This window comes from Cydia pomonella, chromosome 3 (genome assembly GCF_033807575.1).
Source record: "Cydia pomonella isolate Wapato2018A chromosome 3, ilCydPomo1, whole genome shotgun sequence".
NCBI classification, from domain to species: domain Eukaryota; kingdom Metazoa; phylum Arthropoda; class Insecta; order Lepidoptera; family Tortricidae; genus Cydia; species Cydia pomonella.
In genome coordinates, this window is record NC_084705.1 from 29802770 (window position 1) to 29810536 (window position 7767).

General features: G+C 37.8%; 1 protein-coding gene across 1 annotated transcript in view; it reads right to left on the reverse strand.

Moving 5' to 3' along the window:
* Nucleotides 1-6229, reverse strand: part of LOC133516507 (uncharacterized) — a 219751-nt gene extending 213522 nt beyond the window's left edge. The window contains exon 1 of the mRNA XM_061849493.1: nt 5710-6229. The gene's annotated coding sequence lies outside the window, so the exon portion shown is untranslated. The remainder of the gene's footprint in view (nt 1-5709) is intronic.
* Between the last annotated feature and the right edge of the window lie 1538 nt (nt 6230-7767).

A 7767-nucleotide genomic window follows, 5' to 3' on the forward strand; every position in this document is an offset into this window, starting at 1 on the left:
CGGGCAGCTCTACGTGGCGTGCTCGCGCGTTACCAGCTGCACGGAGCTATTCGTGCTGATGCCCGCCGGGGAGACTCGCAATGTGGTGTACAAAAAATATTGTAAAATGTCAATGTTATGTAAATATACTATTACATACCTAATTATTAGTATGTAACTGTAAATATAATTATATGTATACATTTATTTGTGCATACATAAACATAACTGTAAACAAAATGTAAATAGTCGGCCTCAAGTTTTTGATATCTACGAGTATTCTCCTTTCCTCTAATCCTACTTCTAACTAATAGGTATTACACCTAAATTCGATAGTGTTCGGAAGTATGGATTTCTATGGGTATATTTCTTACCTTTTCATGCTTAGACTGATTGGTCTGGAGCACCGATTTGGATGATATTTTCCATGGACATGATTTGGATAGGTACAGTCAAGGACGTAAAAAAAAAATACAAAAGTGGAACTGTATTGTCCGATATACATCTACTACTCTATGTCGTTTAAATCACGTCAAAAATTTGAATAAGGACAAATTTGAAAAAAATAATTGATTTTGGAGTGTAGTTTTATTAAGTGGTACCTAATTGTAAAATATTTTATCTAGACTACAGTCCTCTAGCGTATCCATCTGTCAACTTTACTTCAAGTTCCACCTCCAGGGGAGAGGCAGAGAAATTAGCGGTGAATGAGCCGGTTACTGACACAGACCGAATACCACGCGGGCGGAGCCGCGGGCACAGCTAGTATCATATAATTTATTGAATGCCAACCATGGTATTATAAGGTGTTCACATATATTAATAACTAGCTGTGCCCGCGGCTCCGCCCGCGTGGTATTCGGTCTGTGTCAGTAACCGGCTCATTCACCGCTAATTTCTCTGCCCCTCCCCTGGAGGTGGAACTTGAAGTAAAGTTGACAGATGGATACGCTAGAGGACTGTAGTCTAGATAAAATATCATCATCAATTGTTATTTTTTTCAAATTCGTCCTTATTCAAATTTTGGACGTGATTTAAACGACATAAGAGTAGTAGATGTATATCGGACAATACAGTTCCTTTTTTGTATTTTTTTTTACATCCTTGACTGTACCTATCCAAATCAGTCTAAGCATGAAAAGGTAAGAAATATACCCATAGAAAGCCATACTTCCGAACACTATCGAATTTAGGTGTAATACCTATTAGTTAGAAGTAGGATTAGAGGAAAGGAGAATACTCGTAGATATCAAAAACTTGAGGCCGAGTATTTACATTTTGTTTACAGTTATGTTCATGTATGCACAACTAAATGTATACATATAATTATATCTACAGTTACATACTAATAAGTAGGTATGTAATAGTATATTTACATAACATTGACATTTTACAATATTTATTTGTACACTACATTGCGAGTCTCCCCGGCGAGCATCAGCACGAATAGCTGGTAACGCGCGAGCACGCCACGTGCCCGTGCGAGAAGCAGCCCGTGCGCAGGTCCACGCCAGCGGCGCACAGCGTCTGCCTCTTCGACTTGTTGATGTTCATGGCGAAGCAGACGCTCACGGAGAACTGTAGGCGCTTGAAGTGGAACGGGAAATTGCTCAGGATAAGGGGGATGCGCGGGATGAACACGACTTCTGCGGCGCCGCACCCCGTCAGGATCTGCACCTCAATGAAGTTTCGCTGCAACTGCACTACTTTTAGCTGGGTTCCGTTGCATAACTTCGGAGGCGACAAATTCCGAAGAAGCATGATTGGAACTCCAACTTTCAGGGTAAATGTGTGTGCTGGGAGTCCTGAAGCACTCAATGAGCTAAGGAACTAAGGAACTCTACCGGGTATGTTGTGACTTTGCCTTCATCCAAGACAGTGCTAATGGAATTATATACTGCATGTTCACCTTCGATTTCCGCCTGCTCATTTTTCTGCGTGAGCATGGACCGTTCCTCTATGGGCGCGAGTATGGATCTCTCACAAACCCAAGAATGGCTCAGGTCTCCGTACACGCTACGAATGAGGTTTTCAATGGATAGAACGATCCTGCATAACGTCTCTGGTAGTTGTGGCTACGCCTAAAATCACGATCGTCGCTATAGTTTCGTAACCTCAATGCGTTGCGAGACTTTTGTGTAAGGTTCGCTTTTTCGGGAAGGCATTTTCAGTTTTTAGTTCTTATGGCATTTTAACGCGTATAAAATGCGAGTCCCAAATCGTTTGACATTTACACCGCAAACATCAGAGATTTTTTTTTTCTAGGACCCACTTTCTTAGCCATTATTAAGTGCTTAAAATAGGCGATACGTATGAATATGGATACGATAAAATTACGATTCCGTATACATCAGGTACATTCATGACGGAGAAAATATTTTTTTAAATAATTATGCAGTTATACGCGTGTTGATATGTGTGTTGATTTTGCCACTACTTAACTAAGTATGTAAGTAAACTAATTTTTAACCGACTTCAAGATTTCAAAAGGAGGAGAATCGAGGGAACTCTTCAAATATGAAAGTCATACATATAATGATATTTGTATTTTCTTTAACAAATCTAGCATTTACATTTAAAAAAAGTGACATTTCATGAAGTGGAACTGCTGGTGATGATCAGAATGGAACTCTTCAACGATACACAGTACACGTTTGGCGATTTGTCCTCTTCGCTGTGTTTGTTAAGTAAATTAGATTTTCAAGACAAAAACTCTTCAAATGTGAAAGGCATACATATAGTGATTTTTGTATTTTCATCAACAAATCAAGTATTTACATTTGTAGAAGTGACATTTGATGAAGTGGAACTGTTCATGATGAACAGAATGGAACTCTTCAACGATGCATAGTTCACGTTTGGCAATTTGTTCTCTGTGCATGTTTGTCAAGCAGTTAGGTTTTCAAGACACATTTTTATATTTCTATCCTATTTAGTTTTTTTAATAATTATCTGGTGCTTTATTTCATACATGGTGTGAAATAATTTATCTTAAATACAGTCGAATACCCTATTGCGGGTATCTTACCAGTCAACCATAGGGCAAATCTGAAATGTGTCAAGTTGGGTGCAGTGACAAAAAAAAACATGTTACCTCCTTTTCTACATAATTAGGCGTAGGACACTGTCTTTTTAATTTAATTGTATGAAATCAAAAATCAACAATAATCGTTCTTTCACCGGTCTACCTCATTGAAGTCGGTTTTTTTTTCTTAAAAATTATTAGTTTACTTGATTACTAAATTTTTACTCAGTTTCCCAAAATATGGCACTGTGCAATGTATGGCAATTAATTTACTGTCGCTTAATTTCGTTGAATTATTACATCAACACAATTGAAATTGAATTGATATCCGTACCCCCCCTCTTCTAACTTTAGAGTTAATTTGGCAAAATCCTTCCTCGGTGGCTTAATATCAGCACCATATCTGTCAGTTTAGCAGGGTACTCGATACTCGTAGCACATATGTGTTGTAAAAGTTTGCACCTCCTTCCTAAGTAGCGCCATAAGATTCAGGTGCAAACTTAACTCAATCGAGTGTAGTGGCTTTTAGGGGTTGAATTTTTATAGCCTATAACTTGGCCGGGCATTTTCTCGACAGATTAGTAAAGTTTGCATCAAAATCCGTTCAGTCGTTTTCACGTGATGCGAGGTCAAATAAACAGACAAACAGAGAAACAGACAAACAGACAAAAATTCTAAAAACTGTTGGAACGTGTTCTGTTAACGAGTCTTAGTATCCCCAGCTACTTTTTTTCGAATATCTTCCATGTACAGACTTTCGACCCCCTTCAGCTTTATTATATGTATAGATATTATGAAGTACAGCATGGACCGTGCTGGGGTGAGACAAATCTACCAAAATTATAAGACTAAAAATAAATGTATAACTAGGTAATATAAAATTAAATAAACTGAAATAGATGTCATATATACTGAAATAAATGACTAAACCCTTCGGTAGACGAGGCCAGCCCGTGTGGCCAACATGCCAATCGTTAACGCTCCATAGCGTTGCGTAGTCATCTCTCTCTATCACTCTTCCATATAAGTGCGACAGTGACAGTTGCGTTTTGTTCACTGTTTAGCCTTACAACAATGATAACATATACTAAAATGATAGATATATAGGGGTGGGTACCGCCGTTGCCGGGCGGTCAAGTGGTCAGGACGTTAGCCGCATTTAAGCTGAAAACACTGGAAGAAACGTCACTTATAACACTGATATATGCGATCCATATCGTATCTAGACCGTTCTAATTGGGCCGTTACTCACTTTTTTTTAGTATATGTCCTCTATTTCAGTTTATAATTTATATACAGTATGTAACCAAACTTAAGGCAAAGAAATGTACCACACAACTGTTAGATCATAAATATAACAACCCTAGTTTTTTATGATGTAGGAGGCAAACAAGCAGACGGATCGCCTGGTGGAAAGCGATCAAAGCCGCCCATGGACACCCGCAACACCAGAGGGGTGTTGTAAGTCCGTTGCCGCCTTTAAGATGGAAGTACGCTCTTTTCTTGAAGGTTTGAAGGTCGTATCGGTCCGGAAATACCGCAGGCGACAGTTCATTCCACAATTTAGCTGTGCGAGGCAGAAAGTTTCTGGAGAAACGCACAGTTGAGGACCGCCAACCATCTAAGTGGTGAAGATGGAAATGTTGTCGCGTAGGGCGATGGCGAAAAGAAGCGGCAGGGATTAATCTGAACAATTCCTCGGAGCACTCCCCGTTATACATGCGATAGAAAATTCAGAACGAGGCCACACCTCAACGCAGCGCCAAGGAGTCAAGCGATCCGAAATCTCTTCGTTGGATGCGGTCCAGAGGGAGAAGCTGGTATAACCTCTAGTGTCCTGTATTATTTGTTTACCAACTTATCAATAATATCAATGACAAGAAATATAAAGGGTTATGCCGAATACGACGCTTCATTATATTAAATTTCTTGACTCTTTTTTATAAATGAATTGCTTTAGCCACCTTCATAGGGAAACAAAACAAGATCGGGTGAACAGGGGACCACAGGGTCTCTGCAAATCTGCCAATCCACTTATGTCCAAACATTTCACACAGCTAGGTTTAGGTTTAGGTGTGGTGGCGCACCATCATGCTAGTGGTGGCAGTAATAATTAAATGCGTCTTCGTAGTTGGTAATTTTTTTTTGTAATATTGGCTTTTGCTACCAGGGCACTTAGCCAATGCCAAGTGTTTTAGATATTTCTGTATAGTTGTCGGTATTCAGTTAACCGTCGAGGCTTTTTTGGAGAAATTTGATTTGTTCCCTAGTACTCACCTGTAGTTTACTTTTGACAACATAGTAGGGTTACAAATGCTATTTTAGATCTAATTAAATATTAATAATAAAACGAATAATTCAGGCCAATTCTCGGTATGCACAAGAGATCGTATCCTCGCATGAGATTGGACTATAGTCCCCAAGAAGACCCAAAGCGTGATGGGCACTTAACATAGACCTTTAATATAAAAAAAGGGAACAAGAAACCCCTAGGATCAAGTTTCCTCAGTTTTCCCCCAGGATAAAACATTAAGTAACTACTTAGATTAATAGTAGGGTAAAACGGGGTCGGTGGTTAAATCACCCTAAATTAAACGTTTAATCTAATAATGATACGCCCACAACTACATTCCACTTCCAAATATCACCATAAACCCAATTATTACTAACGAACATGCAAATATATATAATAAATTAAAGCATACCTTTCTTTCTGGCCTCCAACGTCGGTGCTAATAAACAGAACTAAATTTAACTATATACACAGAATGTACTAAATTACAGTTTAACGAAAGCTATAGAAAAACGCATTTTCTTTTTGAAAACTTTCATCGTTCTTTTCACAAAAGGCTCCACTATTTTACTTTTATAGCATTATATATTCCTTACCAGTTTTAATATTAAAACTGAAAATTGCACTTAAAATTAGAACATTTATTTCGCACTGGTCACAAAATCACTTGGAATTCGATCGGGAGAAACTTTTCGCGCGCGACAATCAAAATTAGAACGTCCGATCAGCGTAACGTCACGTCACAAACATGGCTGCCGTAGTGCGAAGGAAGTGGCTTAATGGGACTGCTATTTTGACCATTCCTTACTGTGTATTATTTATTTTTATTGGAAAATTAGGCTGTAATGGCCGCTTATAACGTCTACAGCATCTAAACCCACGCGGTCTCTGTACGCGACTGAGCTCGTTCATCGTTCATTCCTTTTCGTCGTCAAATATTCCTTTTAATAATTTAAGATCTGCATACATACATAGGATCTGTATAAGAGCTGATATCTCAGTAGGTATAGTGACGTCAGAAGAAGTTTACAGAGCAGTTAATACGTCCTCAAGAAAGTTAGACTCAATTATAAACTTAGGTGTTCTATATGTATCAAACGGCCCAATTCGAACCTTAAAATACGTCAAATATTAGGTCTAGACACGATATGGATCGGATATGTCAGTGACAAAAGGGACGAGTGGCGAAGTGAGTGAATTTTTGTTTGTTTGGTGTTTTTTTTTTTTGTTAAGAGACCTAATGTTTGATGTATCTAGTTCGAATCGGCCGAAAGACTGTCTAAGCATGTTCTTGGTTTTTATGCAAGACATAAATTTGCAAAGCTTTGAAATAAATGAAAAGTGGAAGAATTTGTGTCTCGGACGAGACTCGAACTTGCGCCTCTGGTTCACTGGCCCATCTCTCTGCTCGCTCCATTTATTTTTAAGCTTTTTTTTGTATGTTTTGTGGACGTTCCTGCTTAATACTAAATTAATAGTTTTGCTTGAATGCATTATACCAAGAACAGTTGATCAGGAAGCCCATTCAAATAGGTAGTTTTTTAATAATAAAGAAATTGAAGGAGAAATTTCACTACATACATATATTTAATGCTGACAGATTTATTTAGTAACCTGTAATAATTTATGGACTGAATATATAGGTCATACTGAGCAACTTTTACTATGGGACCAACCCCAAAAACGCGAAAAAAATTTTACTCTCCCATAGAAAATGTCAAGGTCAGACAGCCAAAATGTACGAAGCAGCCAAATTTTTTTCGCAATTACGGTGTTGGTAACACAGTGAAAGTTACTCAGTATGACCTATATTTGCAACCCGTAAATTATTAAAGTAAATCTTAGTGCGGGTTTAATGAAACAAGAGTTGGTTAATGATTTTCAGATTAGTTTAAGCACTTTTGAATTTAAACCTCAGATACTTAATTCCAATTTAAACAAAGAGATATAAGTAAGGTTACAGTGTTCAATTCATACTCGTACATAGAAACCCATTTATAATAAGTTTACTTTAAGCGAGCTTTACGAAAACTTATAATTTGTAAAAAGATTTAATCGTACTAAGTAGGTATTACTCGTAAGTTTTAAGCTAGTTTTAAACTTATTAATTATACGTTTTACTATACCCCCCCACCCCATACAACTTTTTTATTTATTATGTAAAGAAACCGATATATGGAGCACTTTAAGCTATATTTCTCTATTTATTGGTCACATTTTGGGCGTCGATCAAAAAAACTTTAGGCGTACCGCAGCTGCATAAAAACGAGGTGAATAGGCGTATGACACACAGTGTCACACACTACATCCGATTTGCACGTCGAAGTAGATACAGTGTGCCATGCGCCATAGAGTCCAAAATAACATTGCACTGATTTGAATAGAACATAGTGAGAGAGTGTAATTATAAGCGTGTATATAAATTCGACATTAATAATGACTTTGTCATTGCAAATGCCATGCAAAGTAA